Source organism: Cylas formicarius, unplaced genomic scaffold (genome assembly GCF_029955315.1).
Source record: "Cylas formicarius isolate icCylForm1 unplaced genomic scaffold, icCylForm1.1 PGA_scaffold_3__17_contigs__length_32017465, whole genome shotgun sequence".
NCBI lineage: Eukaryota > Metazoa > Arthropoda > Insecta > Coleoptera > Brentidae > Cylas > Cylas formicarius.
In genome coordinates, this window is record NW_026844326.1 from 15,967,531 (window position 1) to 15,983,981 (window position 16,451).

Sequence of the window (16,451 nt, forward strand, 5' to 3'; positions counted from 1 at the left end):
ACGGCCGCGTCGCAGTCTGAAAGCGTCGGGACGCCGGCGGTGTGTTTTATACACGCCCGAGCCACCCCCTGTTTGCGGAGGTGGTCTCGGGGGCCTTATAGATTTTAACGAGGCCGGAGAAAATTATGAAACTTGAGTTGGCGATCAATCACAAGATTTCGACCGAACCAGAAAATATATTTTTTGATTTGTTAATAAATTTCCTAAATGTTTCATGTAATTTTAATCAATAACATTATATTCAAAGCCAATCGAACAATAGCAGACACCGACAAGCACAAATAGGGGTCTCGCCTAGTGGAAATTATGATAGAAAAACCACATGCCGCAGCGCTCTCTTGACATCAGACGAATGATGACTGTCGAAATATAATTGAAAAAAACAAATTAACACCTTTAAAATGTATATTTACCGTTATATCAAGTATCATTGATCCAGAAATAAACGTTGATGTTGTGGTACGAGAAAATAACAACGTAAACTTCTACGAAAAATTATAGGTGACAAATCTTAAGGCAAAGGGGACTGACCCAAAATTGTGAGCGAACCACATCGGAAGATAGTTTGGTTGCTCAACGTCCCATGTAGAGAAAAAATAGCACATTCAAATTTTGTAATCCCAATGAAGATGGAAAAAGTGTCCAAGCAATGAAGAAAAGACAATATAAACAAATTAATTAAAAAAAGTTATATAGTATTGATTTCGTAATAATAATAATAATAATAAAACATTTATTATTTTAAGCATAAAAATATAAAATACAACTATTTAAACACTAAAGCGCCGAGCTTTTAGTGTCCATTTTTGAAACTGTGGTAACACCTGGTGCAAAATTTACTCAGACTCTAAGAGTTATATTTTAATATTTTTCTTAAATGCGAGCATCAAAATCAAAAAGTTTATATTTATTAACAATTCCGGGAGCGAAAAATCTTCCTAAATGATTGTTTCTAATTTGTTGAAATTCCGAGCAGGTCAGTTAAACGTAAATGTCAGTTTTTTATGAAGATATTTTGGAATTTCAGTTTTAAATATTCTATAAATAAAGCTTATTAAATGCATTATTCTCTCGTCGAACGTGTTTAGCCACTGGAACTCCTGCAGTTTTCCAAAAATAAATCTCAAGCACGAGCATTGGACTTTTTGTATTCTTCATCTCTTAAAAATATTTGGTCACATAAACTAAAATATGGCAAAATCAAAAAATCAGCATGACTTTAGTCGTATTGTGTAAAGAGGTTTTAAAATAGAATAATCCTTTTTTAAACAGCTTTGCTTTGCTTTCAAAATTTGTCCTTGTTCGCTTTAAAGTGGATTTAGAAGGATTAAAATCGATAAATATAACGTAAATTTATTGGCAATAATATTTTATAACGCACACCTCAGTATCTGTACTTCATAACAAAAAGCTATATTCCTAAATCCTTAAAATTAGTAAATCCTGTGAATCTGATTACTATCTTCCCTATATACATGCTACCAAAATAAGGGCGCTTAATGTGTGTGTTGCGCTGTAGTGTTTTTAGGACCACAAATAATTTTATTCAGAATTTTCAATGGTAAAAATCATATGGTTCTTTTGTAAATGCCTCAAATTTCATTTATCAACTCCCGAAAAATCGGATAAACAATAACAACCCAAACACAGAAGTGAACATTTTTGAAAACCTTGTATTAGCACATTTGCCGCCGTATAGCGGCTATAGTCGGAATTATACCCAATGACGTCAAGCTGGTTGCCAAAAACGTATGGACGCTGGTTAATTCAAATTACAGATTGCTAATTGACAGTGGTGTTTTCACTATGCGGTGTTGGAGAAAAAAATAGTTTGAACAAGTCGACAAACCAATAACGTTTTTAACTGACAATGTTGGGCGTTGCACATAACTTCAAATAAAAGTATTTGAAGAATGAATAACCATCCGATATCCGTTTGTTTTCAAAATTTTGTTGTCACACAAAGATTAACAAAAATGACGTCATTACAAACTGGTATAATTCCGACAATACAACCCTCCATAGCACACACAGTAGGTGCTCGGTAAGATTTCAACAATAATCACAAAAACCAATTCCATCTGCTGCGTAACGAGAACTCCGCCGTCTTACCGTTCGAGGTCCTTAAAACGTTCGAGATCGGCCCTAATACATTATCAGGAACGAAAAACGGAATAACGAATTAATCCGGTATTCACCCATGCCGATTTGCTTGCAAATTGTAGGAAACCTCGAAATAAATGAAATTATACTGCTCGAGGACGCTTGGAATTGGAATCCACCTACATTTGACGCGAACTTTCCTCTCAGGGTTCTGATTTTTCGTCCAATAAAATTATTCCGTTAGCAATCAAACTTTATTCGAAACAGAGTTTTATATAAAATAGTAGATTATGTTTCTGTAGGCGCAAAAAGGACGTCGCGGAAGAATAACGTCATAACAAAACATGCATTGAATTTTAGCTTTTTTATTTCTAAGGAAGGTCAGTTAATAGAGAAGATTTATTTGAACAAATCGGATGACTATAATATAACTTCTGTAAGTAGTAACTATAGTAAATGACTTCTACGCTTCTTCTTTTTCTTCTTCAAGTGCCATGTCCTCCCAGAACATTGGCGATCAGGCGCATGATCTTCACTTTTTCTGAAGTAGATCTAAACAAATTTTTGACCCATTTTCCCTGCATGATTATATGGAGCAATTCATATTTTTTATTTCTCATTACGTGGGCAAAATACTCCAGCTTTCTTCTTTTAATGGTATTAAATACCTCTCTTTCTTTGTTCATATGTTGCAGAACCGCTTGATTCGTCACTCTGTCCACCCATAATATCTCCCGTAAACCCACATTTCGAAAGTCTCAATCCTCTTGCATATTGTGTCTATGACGGTCCATGCATCCATACCGTAGAATAATATGCTAGACATAACAGCTAGACATAAGCGCATTTTTCTTCTATTTTGTTTTTGATTTCTTGAGTCGAGTCCCAGTTTTCATTCATCCTGCACCCCAAATACTTCCATGTTTGTACTCTCTCCACTGCTTCTCCATTTACTCTGCTATCTGTTTAGTAACTAGTTATGTTTTTGTTGATGCATATCCATGTGGTTTTCTTTATATTTAAAGGTAGACCCATTTGTTAGGTCTGATCTGTTACCGCTGATAAAAGTAGCTGTAAATCACCCTTATCTTTTGCTAGTAAGACCGTGTTGTCAGCGTATCTGAAATTGTTGATGGCGATTCCATCAGCAATTACACCCACTGTTCTTTCTTCGACGGCTTCCCGGAAGATTTTTTCTGCATATAAATTAAACAAAAGGAGGGAGAGTACATCCTTTTTCAACTCCTCTCATAATAGGCACTTCCTCAGATGTCTGGCCGTTAACTGTTATGTCACCTGTCTGGTTCCAGTATAAGTTGGCTATTGTCCAAGCTTTGTATTTAGTTCTGGTACTTTTCAGCTTAGCTTGACTAACCTCTACCAGTGATATTTTAATCTATCTCCGTGTGTTTTCAATCTCGTCTTCATTTAACGTTTCATGAATTATACCCAATATTGAATTTAATTCTTCTCGCACTTGTGTTCTTATTGCTGAAACTAAAAGCGTTTTTGTATCTATAGTTTGTTTGGTCTGAGATTTTTTGATCTTTTTTAATTTCAGTTTTAATATAGCAGCATTTTGTATGATATTCCTGAATCTTTTTTAATAATGATGAAGTCTATTTGGTATGCTTCTACTGACGACAAATAATTGATTTTTTCTTTGAAACCTAGATTTGAATAAGAGAACAAATCAATACACTCATTGCCATTATGTGACGAGATTAAACGGATAATATGAGATTTTTTGATATATTTGCTCTATAAAAACATTTGGCAAATAAGTTGTTAATTCTTAAGTTTCGCGGCAAAGCGATGACATTTATGAGTGAAAGTAAATTATTTGTCACTTTGTAATAGTACAGAATGTCACTATGGATGCGACGCTCATCAAGGGTAAACAGTCTTCAAGCTCAGCCAGATTAACATGATTATAATAACCAGAACTTTTATAAGCAAGGTATCTTAAAAATTGTTTTGTATCGATTCCAATCTGCTCTTATAGAAATCGTACTGGGGTGTCTAGACAACAATGCAACGATGATAGTGACAGAGTGTTTACAATTTGTCAAAATAAAGTCAGGTATTTTAGTACATTGACTACTTCTATGATCAGAAAAAATCATTTTTGTGTCGTATACTAACCCTAAATCTTTAATTTTTTATATTTGCTTTATTAAGTGATATTTACTGTACCATTATTGTGACCATTACAAAAGTTGTAGGTTGATTTTTTTGTTAACGAACCTGAAAGGGATAAACATTTTAAAAATCCAAATACGAATAATACGAATGGATCCGCTAATGCGACTCGATTGGATCACGAGTAACCAAGAAAACCCATAAAAGCTGGAAAATTGCTCCGTATCCTTCTGCAAATGACGTGGTAGCAAATTGTACGTATTTTATGTGGGCTTAGGGTAAAGGGTTTAAAGCCCTATTTTTAGTAGGATTTCAATTTTACGAAAGCCGTGCGGGAAACAGGTGAAAATGTGCTACAAAATGACTGCGCGTGGGTTATCGCTTGTCTTATTCGCTTCTTCTATTCATTCCTTTGCAGCACTGGGATTGGTTTAATATTTTTCTTTTTATGTGCAAAAAGACAAACAAAACACAATCGCAGCTGCGAGTGGAATTTATAACAATATATCGAACGGAAAACCCTCAAAAAATATCAGACGTATCTCAAATGTGAAAGTTTCTTGTGCGGAACTGCTTTTAACGCTCACCTATGGTCAAATGTTTTCAATATTTGGCCTATCCGTTTTTTTGACAGCCAATTCGTTCGCGCAACCAACTATAATGGTAAGACAGGTTCAATGCAAAATGTTTATCTAATATTTTGATTATATGTACGTTTATGCAACATCCCAATTGTATTAAAATTTATATTAAGAAAAACTGATCCAAAATATTCAATAAAAATCTCATCGCAAATCATGGTGAATGTCATTATACTTAAAACTGTTAATTCATATATATATATATAGGTTGAGCCAAATTCGATTTATTTTTTAAGGGGATTGAATTGGGTGGAGCCACACAATCAACGCAATAAATAATTTGAAAGGCATCTGCAAAAATGGCATTTAAATTAATTGGGTAGATAATACAGCTACTTAAACTTCTCATTGAATTATGATTAAGTTTTGGGCAACCCATATAAGATGTGAAGTGCAATAATTGGAATATAAAAGATGGTTTCTTGTTACACTTTATTACAATTGTACTCGCATAATTTAAATATTGAAAAAACTAAAACTGGCTTACATTTTGGCAAAAGTCAAACTATTTAATATTCCTGTAAGGTGTAGAGATCATAAACCTTGTGCTATACAGGTTATTCCATTAAGTACAATAAAAGTTTTAGTACTTTTGGGACAACCGGCAATGAAATCGATTTGCAATTGCTATCCACCTCCTCCGACCGATATTGCAAATTAAATAACAACCAAATCGCACTTTTAACAAAATATTTTTCTTCTATTTACTATATTACAAAACAGATATTCAAGAGAATTTTGATATACTAGAAAGTTTTGGTTAGTTCTGATTAGTTTTGGTTATTTTGATATACTTGTCAGTTTTTAAGATATCACTTGGTAATGGAATAAATGTGTAAAACAACACTGTAGGAAACACTGAGCGCTTAGCAATACTTTAAGGCGCTTGAGAACCTTTGCCTCTATGCGCTTTATAATTTCAAATAAATCTATTGATCCGTTGCTATATTTGTCTTTTGGTGGACGTCATACAACAAGTGAACAAGTGAAATAAATCTAAAGATTTGTGTAATAAATTCGTTCAAATGCTCAATATCGATGTCTCAAGCCAACATATTCAACTGTGAATATTCTATTCCACTAAGTGTGTCATTACTCAGCAGCAAATCAGTTTTAATATTATTAAATTCCACATCGAGAGATATTGTCGGTACTCGTTTACATACATCTAGAAACGTCAGGCAGAAGTCTCTCTCTTTCTCTCTCTCTCTCTCTCTCTCTCTCTCTCTCTCTTTCTCTCTCTCTCTCTCTCTCTCTCTTTCTCTCCTAATTTTTATTAATAGTATCACTTATTATTCTAGCTGTACAATATTCGAATAATACGGGTAATCTAAAATTTTGCAAACGAATCTTAAATAACAAAAGTCCGAATAGCTTCACTTCGAGTTCGATATCGATATCGAAAACTATGCCAATAAAGGCCACCAGCCGACCCCGACACATCCAGACATTTTCAATTTCAGAGATAAACCGTCCCGCATACGTGCTTTCGGAGCTAATTTCCAGAAAAACAAACGGCCCGACTTCCAGGACATAAACCCAATTCGGCGTTAAATTCAAAAATGTACGTTTTCGTTTTATTTTTCTTTATCGCATACCGAACAAAATGTCGGGTTAAGTGGGACCTAAGGGTCGAATAGTAATATTTTTAAAATAAATCGTTCTATTTTTAACAATTAAACAATATTTTTTCCAATAATAACAATTATGTACCGTGGGTACAATTTATCTTGATAACATTCTAATTGGATGCGATTTTTTTGTTTTTAGAGATATCAAGGTAAACAACAAAACAAAATATAGGGTGAGTAGCTAGGTTTTTTCCAAGTGACGTATAAAACAAAACACGATCATTTTTCTGACACATAGGCCTACATTATATGTTTTTCAATGTAACACACTGTACATTATATATGTATTTAAAATAGAATATCTTATTCTGATTAAAATGATGTAACACACTTTATATTTTAGTACACTCGTTTTTGACAAATCGGCGAAAATTGGAAATTTTCATATAATTTCAAAGAGTGCCAAACAAAAATATGTTTATGTTTGCAATATTAGTACACAACGTTGATGGTTGAATTATTGTCCAATTCATTATTGTTAAAACAGTTTTTTATGAATCCGTGAAAGGAGGTGATATGCCTCAAGTATACTTTCTGAATAATAAATGGGCAACCGTAGCTCGTCATCAGTATATTAGACTTTATCCAGAGCGCCGAGCTCCTTCAAAAGAGATATTTAAAAGGCTGGCAAAGAAATTTGCAGAAAACGGTAATGTAATAAATGTTAAAAAGTTATGCCGTAATCATAATGTTTTAAATGAAGAAAATAAGGCATATTAGGATTTTATGCAGCACACATGAAGACAGGTATTTCCGGGGATAGATCCACTCAGTTTTGAAAGAATATAAATATAATGTACTTAAATTTGGTAAAACTCAAAAACTAAGTGCAGAACAATGTCAAAGGAGGATAATATTTTTTCGTAAAACATTTTATGAACTGATGAAAGTTCGCTCACTACAATAAAAGATTGTAATAGACAAAATACGCGATACTGGTCTTTAAATAATGCTAGACAAATACACGAAATAAAAACTGAGGGATACCAATCAATTAAGGTATGGTGTGGTGTCATAGATGGGCATATTTTGGGTCCGATATTTATAGATAGATAGATAGATTTATAGATCATTATTTGCACCAAATAGAACAATATATAGAAGATTTACCCCTAAATATATCTGCGCTGATTATATAGAAGCAAGACCGTTCCCCTCCTCACAATGTGGTCCAGGTTAAAAATTTATGAGCAATGTGTGTATTTAGAATAGTTAAAAGATTTTTTTACTTTAGTGTGTCTTGTCATTTTTAGTGTTTTTGTTCTATTTTAATTTGTAAATGTTTATTGTTGTCAGTCACACCACTCTTTGAGGTTATATCAAAAAATTTCCTATTTTTGCCGATTCATCAAAAACGAGTGGACTGAAATATAAAAGTGTGTTACATCATTGATATCGGAATAAGATTTTCTATTAAACACACATATAATATACAGTGTGTTCCATTTAAAAAAATATGATGTAGGCTTATATGTCAAAAAATTGATAGTGTTTTGTTTTATACCTCATTTTTAAAGAGCTTGGCTACTAACCCTACATTTTGTTTTTCTGATTTTTTTTTTGATATCTCTAAAAACAAAAAAATTACAGCCAATTAAAATGTTATCATGTAAGATAAATTGAACGGACGGTACAATAAACTACCATGTACCATGTCTTTTTTTCAAGAAAGATTATGAGAATTTATGACATTCGATAGTAGAACAAAGACGCTTGGAAGAAATATGTAGAGGAAATATTTAGGAATGAACGACACAATGACACGAGTAACACAGAATGTATGGGGTGGGCCGTTTATCTTGGGACACTACCTTATCTCAGAAACTATAGGAGATCGAGCCAAAATTTATATACAAAAATTAATTGGGGTATTACAAATCTAAAATTTATTTGAATGTTGCATATACAGGGTGTTTCATTTTTCGTGGACAAGTATCAACTTTCTTATTTTAAATAGAACACCTGCTATATTACTTCATTTTTGAATTCTATACAAAATTTTAGACATATTTTGTATATAATATCCTATACTTAAGTCTAACCATTTTTGACATTTTTAATTTTTTATGCGAAAAATGACGTCTGCAAGACTTAAAATATCTGTCAATTTCTTCATTCGGAAACATTTATTGTTTCGCTTGAGTAAGTTTTGTTGTAGAAAAAAGAATCGAATAATGGATATCATAAGAAATTTCGATACATATTAATACAGGGTAGGTGAAAAATAAAATTAAAAATGAAATTTAAAAAACTGCCAAATAACTTTTTTTTTAAATGGGAACTACCTATTTTTATAATCTTGTCATATTTAGCATTAAAAATTAAGGCAATTTTATGTAAGGTTGTATATGCCTAATATTTTTACTTTTTGAAATATTTCCTTTCAAACATTTGTCTATCACAAATAATATGCTGGTGCCATAATATAACTTCAGTTAGTGTAAGGTGGCTGTGACGGCGTTTAAACAAACCAGTGCTAGGACGCTGCCTTCTTGGACGTGTGTTTTGTTGTTGATTACTGTCATAATTCAAATATTTTTTGACACATAACTGATTTATTTATTTATCGTTTATAATTTTAATTTATGCGCTGGCTTGCGTATCATGTTTACCACAGAGGAATAGATTAATATGTTAGAAAGTTACATATCGAACAATAAAAACCAGACCCTGGCTCTTAGAGATTATAAAACAAAATTTCAATTAAGGAGGCGCCCAGAAAAAAAGATCTTCGACAGGATTTACAAACACTTTAAATTATATGGAACTTGAAGAAAGAAAAAAAATGGACGTCATGTTTTCAATGATGAAGAGCAACTTAATATTTTGTTCTATTTTGCAGAGACTCCTGAAGAGTCAACTCGAAATGCGTCTTTAGATCCAGATGTCAAAGGAACGACTCTTGGAATTTGGCTTCAAATAAACTGGAAGACCCATAAATTCGGTGCAATTCAGAAATTAGAGCAACGGGATTACAACATCAGGTTAGATTTTTGCAACAATGTTGTGGAAAAACACTTTTCAGAAAATATATTTGCTAATGTTATTTGGATAGATGTATGGTGCGCCATTTGGAGGTTCAGAATAACAGGCCTAGTATTTTTTAATGAGAACTTAAATTCCCAACGGTACTTAGAGCTTTTAAATATTATCCATCCCTTTTTTTGAAAATGAAGTGCCTGAAGGGGAACGACGAAATTTAATTTGGCAGCAGGATGGCGCTCCTTATCATAGAAGTCAAGAAATTTGCACCTATTACACATGCACAATGGATTCGGGGAGAATGATAGTTACGCCTGGCCTCCAAGGAGGCCCGAATTAACTCCCTTAGATGTTTTTCTATGGGGTATATTTAAAGCTTTAGTTTACAAACAGAAATCGTCAACTGCCGAGGAATTTAAACGACGGATAAGATTAGGTATCGGATATGTAAATGTGACTGAATCTGTTAGAATTGTGGTTATGTATTTAGAAACCCTTTATACTACTTGTATTGCCCAATGTAGAGGAGATATTGAACAAATGTTACAAAAATTATTATCCTTTGTAAGCTATTTTTTTTTGTTCGTTAATAAAATATTCACCAACGTTATCGCGTATCCATGGTCTTATTGTGAATAAATAATGCATACATACATTTACATAATCTTTCATCATAAGCGCATCGGTAAGATTATGGTCAACTATGAAATGATAAATCATAGTGGCAGCACTTTAGCACTTGTTTTGTTCAAACGCCTTCCACTAATTGAACTTATATGGCAAAAGCATATTATTTGTGATTGACAAATGTTTAAAAGGAAATATTTCAAAAAGTAAAAATATTAGGCATATACAACCTTTTATAAAATTTAATTTAATTTTTGAAGCAAGATTATAAGAATATATAGTTCCCACTTTAAAAAAAAGATTTTTTTCAGTTTTTTTAATTTTATTTTTCGCGTACCCTGTATCAATATGTATCGAAATTTCTTATGAAATCCGTTATTCGAGTCTTTTGTCTACAACAAAACTTACTCAATTGAAACAGTAAATGCTTCCGAAGGAAGAAATTCGCAGATAAAGTCTTGCAAACGTAATTTTTCTCATAAAAAATGTCAATACACCAATTAACTTTTGTATATAACTTTTGACTCCATCCCCTATAGTTTCTGAGATAAGGTAGTGTCCCAAGATAAACGGCCCGCCTTGTACAACCTTGGTCTTTGATTAGAACCGAAGAGGTAGGAATTGCTATAAGAGGGAACAAAGATGGTAAAGCAACAAGACCTGATAACTTTTACTCAGAATTTTTAAAGTTAATGGATGACAACGGAATAAAAACTCTTACCTTGTAAAATTGCCGCGGGCTGTTTAAAATCGACATTTGTGACCTTACCAAAGTAACCAAACGCAAAAAAGTGTAATGAGTATAGAATTATAAGTCTTTTGATCCACCAACTTAAGATTTTCGTAAAAATCATCCACAAGTGAGTATATAAAAAATGCGAAGAACAAACAAAACGTACACAATTTGGGTTTAGTGATGCTCTCGGTACACGAAAGGCACTTTTTGCTATCCAGGTCTTGGTGAGGTGCAGAAACGTCAACTGTGATATATATGTATGCCTTGCGGACTACCAGAAGGCGTTCGATAAAGTTAGGCATGCATGCTCGAAGAGATTGGCATTGATGATAATACTATATTACTATAACCATATAACTATAACATAATACAGATACAACTATAACATAAGAGTAGACAGCCAGTTGACAGAAGCAATTTCAATAGAGCGTGGAGTGAGACAAGGATGTGTGTACTGTGCCCCATGCTGTTTAATGTTTATTCCGAACATATCTTCAAACAAGAAGGAATGTGATAAAGGCATACTACTTAACGGTCAACGTTTGAATAATATTAGATACGCAAACGACGCAGTGATATTCGCAGACAGTCTAGAAGGCTTACAAACACTGATGACACGTATAACTAAAATTAGCCAACAGACACAAATCAAATACAAAGAAGACAAAATATATGGTAATTAGCAAACGTCCAGTCTTAAACACTCAGCTGGCTATCAACCAACAGCCAATTGAAAGAGTTGAAAGCTACACATATATTGGCACAGTCGATGGGATCACTCCTTGGAAATAAGACAACGTATAGCAAAAGCCATTTATAAAGATGAGCACCGTCTTTAAAAGCCACGACCTGCCGCTGGAAACCAAAATCTTCGTACTATAGTGCCTATACCTTTTCAGTCCTTTTATACGGAGCGGAGGATTGGAGGCTCTCGACGGTTGCTATGAAAAAACTGGAATCGTTCGAGATGTGTCACAAATAATGAAGTCCTACGTAGAATATAGCGACATAGCCTCCTCCAATTAATTCTACAAGAAAAAGCTTCGAAACCTAAGCAAATGGTTTAAAATGACCACGACTGGACAGCCGCCAACAAAGTAAGAATAGCCATACAAGTCAGCAACATTCGGAACGAATAGGTACCTCAAGAAGAAGAAGAAGAAGAAGAAGATGCCATTCGCTTTGTCAAAAAAAAAAGTGCTTGCACTTACACATTATAATATTTTTAATATTTTATATGGATTGCTATGAGCTGCACATTTTCCTTTTTAATTGTATTGAACTAAGAATTCTTTTATAACTTTTTATAAAATTAAAATTATTAAATGTATTTAAAAAAATAAATAAAAAAAGTTATGAAATTTTATTATTATTAAGTTTCCACGACGATTATTTTCAGCATTTTGCAGGTTTGTTGGGTCACTCTGTAGAATGATACGTATCCCATTTAAATTATATAAAAAATTTCGAGCTACTACCCTGCCATGGAGCAATTCTCTGCCCCATCTTGATTCCCCCCCCCCCTATATCTTGTAAAGTAAACCTATTTTACTTCGTAACAATCCTAAAAAACAAACACTTGCATTAGTATTATATACAATTTTGCACAACCTATTGAACCCTGGATATTTTTTCGCAGACCGCGTTTACTCAAATTATTGACAAAAACGCTTCGATAAGAGTAATCGATTGAAATATTTTAATTGAGTCTTTTATTACAACTGATAATAATGCATGATTTTATAGCGTTGTTTGCCAATTTTGTGAAATATTAAAGAAATAGAAGGTTCCATGGTGTAATGGTGAGCACTCTGGACTTTGAATCCAGCGATCCGAGTTCAAATCTCGGTGGAACCTGCTTTCAATTTTTTGACATCAATTGGACTCCACATCCGAGCGCTCTTTCACAATTTTAAACGAACAGGATTACCCCTCGCATGATACAAACTTAGCTTGTAACGTAGGAGCCATAATAAAAATTTTATCGTCCCCAAAAGAGGTCCTTTAATAGTGATTTATTTGTTCGTTAGGGCGTTAAGTGGAAATCGAGATAACAAGATCGTAAGAAGACTAGCGCGGCCTTAAATAATATTTTGCAGAATGTAACATGTTCATATTTATGATACAAATATGTTTTTTCGCAGATAGGAAACCAGACATTTGCTTTAATTTTGTCCATTTCACAGGCTCACCTTCTCCAAAACTTTATCTTAGAGATATGGATTTGTTATAGCTAGTTCATAGCTGTCGTCCTATTTCGCAAAAACATATCATGTTATTAAATGCTGATACAAAATGCAATAGTTTTCATATGTATTACATTACTCTAATATTATAACCCAAAAAGCAGTTATAATTCATTTTAATAAGGTCAGGTAAATGTAAATACATTAAATAAATCTTGGAATTCCATATATACTAAAAATTAACTTCTGAACAGCGCGAATCAATCATTAAACCCAGTAAAAATGTAAAGAGTGTTTTAGATGTAATGAATAACTTAAAATTAGATGTTTCGCACTTGGTCTTTTGAAACTTACCCTTCCAAATCAATTTTAATATGCTCTATGACCATATCATTTTATACAGAAATGATTAAAACACCCACCTACTAGACCTAGATGATGGTTGTTAATTGCACAACCCCAAATACAAAATTTGCTCTCATTTCAATGACTAACATTTACAAAAATTTGTGTAAATTAGTAGCGCAAATTTCGGCAAGTTTATAGTTTATTTCCTATAATTAGTTTCTAAAAATGTGTATTACCAAACAGGGAAACTTGCGAAAAATAAAAAAGTTGTTTTAGCCATTAATTAAAAAATTATTCTAATTATTCAATTATTCTCAGTTAATAATGAGTTCCTAACTTTTCGCCGATTGTTAATAATATTATGCCGGAGACTGAATTCAAAATAGGTGCTCAAAGAAATATTAGAGAATCATAAATCAAGCATGAAGAATAAATTAGAAATTAGGGGAGAAATATATGAACACACAAATTTTTAATAGAGTATTCCCACAATAAGTTTAAAATTACGTTAGCGGTAGTAATTTAACAATCGCAATGCCATTTGGATTATTGTTAAATTGAAGGATGAGCTTTATTTTCTGTGTTAATTTTACAGTAATCCAAACCTAAATTTTCAAATGCCGCAGATGTCACTTGAAGAAATGTTGAAAAAAAACGTGATAACGGTCAATTTGTGAATTATCGGCCCATTTTGCAACTCTATGTATAGTGCGTTACGGGTATGTATTTTTTTAATAATAAAATTAGTGTAGCAATCCACGGGTTTGTTGCAAAGGCAACGTTTACAAGTATCTTTCTGAGATTTGTGATTTTAATAATTTAATTTTTGACTTTTTTTTGTATAATATTGTTTCCGCAATTTTATTATACCTAACATGATTTATTTAAGATTGACTTAACAAATGTAATATAACGCCCATTTTCATATTATTTTGGTATATTTAAATAAAAATAAATAATTCACTTACTTTAAGCCTGGACCGGTAGGGGTATCTATTAAGCCATAACTCAACCGTGGGTAAAGAATTCATTCCCAAACAATGCAGCTTGAAGAACTAAATAGTAGACGGCGCCACAAGCCTAGAACCACCACAATTCTTTCTAAAAGAAATGGAATAGACCTCTTCTTCATAACTCATTACATTGGTCATTTTTAATAACGGAAAAATAGAAATTTATCTCCAGACGGTAAAGCTTTGGCAATTAAATAGTAGATGGCGCCACAAATCTAAAACTACTACTATTTTTTTTCTAAAGGAAATGGAATAGACTTCTTTATAGTTTTAATACATTGTTCATTTTTAATAACGGAAATCATCACAATATCACAATAGAAATAAATGTTATGCAATATGAACGAACAATAGATATAAAACCATTCCAATTATCAATTTGAATCTTTGCAAAACATCCTGGAATAACGAACAACACGTCAGGTAGTAGTTTACTAAGTAGAACGATGTGTGTGTGTGTGTGTGTGTGTGTGTGCAAGTGACAGTAAAGCATTTAATTTTGTTTCCTTTAATCATGTTAACAATAGTGATTACCTTACAGTAGGTGTGACCGGAAAAGGCAATGGGTTCACAAAGTGCATAGAATCATCAGATTAGAATAATTGATCGACATATTACAAAACATGAATTCTCTAAAGTTTGCCTGGAGATTTTGGTGAAAAGTAGTTTTAGTTAGCTTTTCGTCTTGTTTTACCTAAATATGTCGAAGTTTGATGATACTACTAGAATGTTCATGAAAAGACAGAATACACTATACACATAAAACGACATAACATTGTAGATAGACTGTAAGGAACTTATTAATAAACAAAGTGGCTCAATAGCAACCTTTCGCTCTGACTATCCGACATTGCGTTTTTTATGCCTTTCGAGTTTGAATGGCGTCACGATCAATCAAATACCTCATTTTGAACATCTCACAATTTAGAATTTCCCGTCAAGCACCAACAATAGTAAACATGTTCACGAAATTGTGCATGTATAAACATAGACCCTCCGTAGATTGATAGTGACTTGTTCGATGTGAAAATTATTATATCTTTCAAAATTTAGGAATGATCTTTCTCAAATACACTCTAGTCAAGTACCTCAGGTAAATAAAAATGCTGTTATTATTTATCTAGCTATTGGTTTTATTTAAAACTATAAAATCATCAAGAAAATTTTTGTTTTCGTTTATAGATTTGGAAAACATTGATAACAACTTAAAAATTAAAGACGTACTAGGCCCGTGGCATTTTCCGCTATTTAAGGTAGCAATGCAAAAGTATAAACAAATTAAAATATTATGGGTTATTTATTCTAGTGAGAAAACGGAGAGGCCATTGACCGAGCCGACCAGGAAAACCAATTACTTAATTCGGTAACAATTGCGGTTGAGTGAGAATTGAATCTAACTGCAATTTTAATACTGCAGCAAAATTGTCGTTGCCATAGCAGGCGCCAGGGCGTCTAACTAACTGAAAAACAACAAAAAGCGAATGAAATACACATTTACTGCAATTTATTCCCTATAAATTCTTAATTTCCTTCTATAAACGTGGACTTTGGTCATCAAAACAACAATGACGCGAAAATATTTGCCGTCTGTTTTTCTATAACGCAATTTGTCAATAAAATTCCACTCAAAAATTTCGACTCGTTTGTTTGTGATTTTCCTTAGCCTTTCTGTTTAGCCGACGCCATAGTGTCTGATAAAGTAAAACAACATTTCCAGTGTTGCCATATACCCTTGAAGTAGTGATTGATATTGGGAAAAATAGCAGTGTCCCTAGTGCCGTCTTTATTGATTATGCGTTGCATATCAATCTGGTGACAAAATATAAAATATTATATAATAAATTGAAACCATTTAGCCAAATTTTTGCTTTTTTCTATCTTATTTGTCATACCTAATTGTGCATGCGGGCAAATGTTGATTGGTTGCACTAGGTTTAGCTTTTATAGCATAGAAAACTAGAAGATACGGCAACGTAGGATTACTCATGTATTTTCCCCGTTATGGACCTATCAAGGACACACGTGTTGAAAGCTATGTCCAA

The 16,451-nt window shown here is 32.8% G+C and overlaps 1 non-coding gene across 1 annotated transcript; it reads left to right on the top strand.

Moving 5' to 3' along the window:
- The first annotated feature begins 12,647 nt into the window (after positions 1-12,647).
- Trnaq-uug (transfer RNA glutamine (anticodon UUG)) lies at positions 12,648-12,719 on the top strand. The gene has a single exon. It is a non-coding gene; the product is annotated as a tRNA-Gln (tRNA).
- Positions 12,720-16,451: the final 3,732 nt, after the last annotated feature.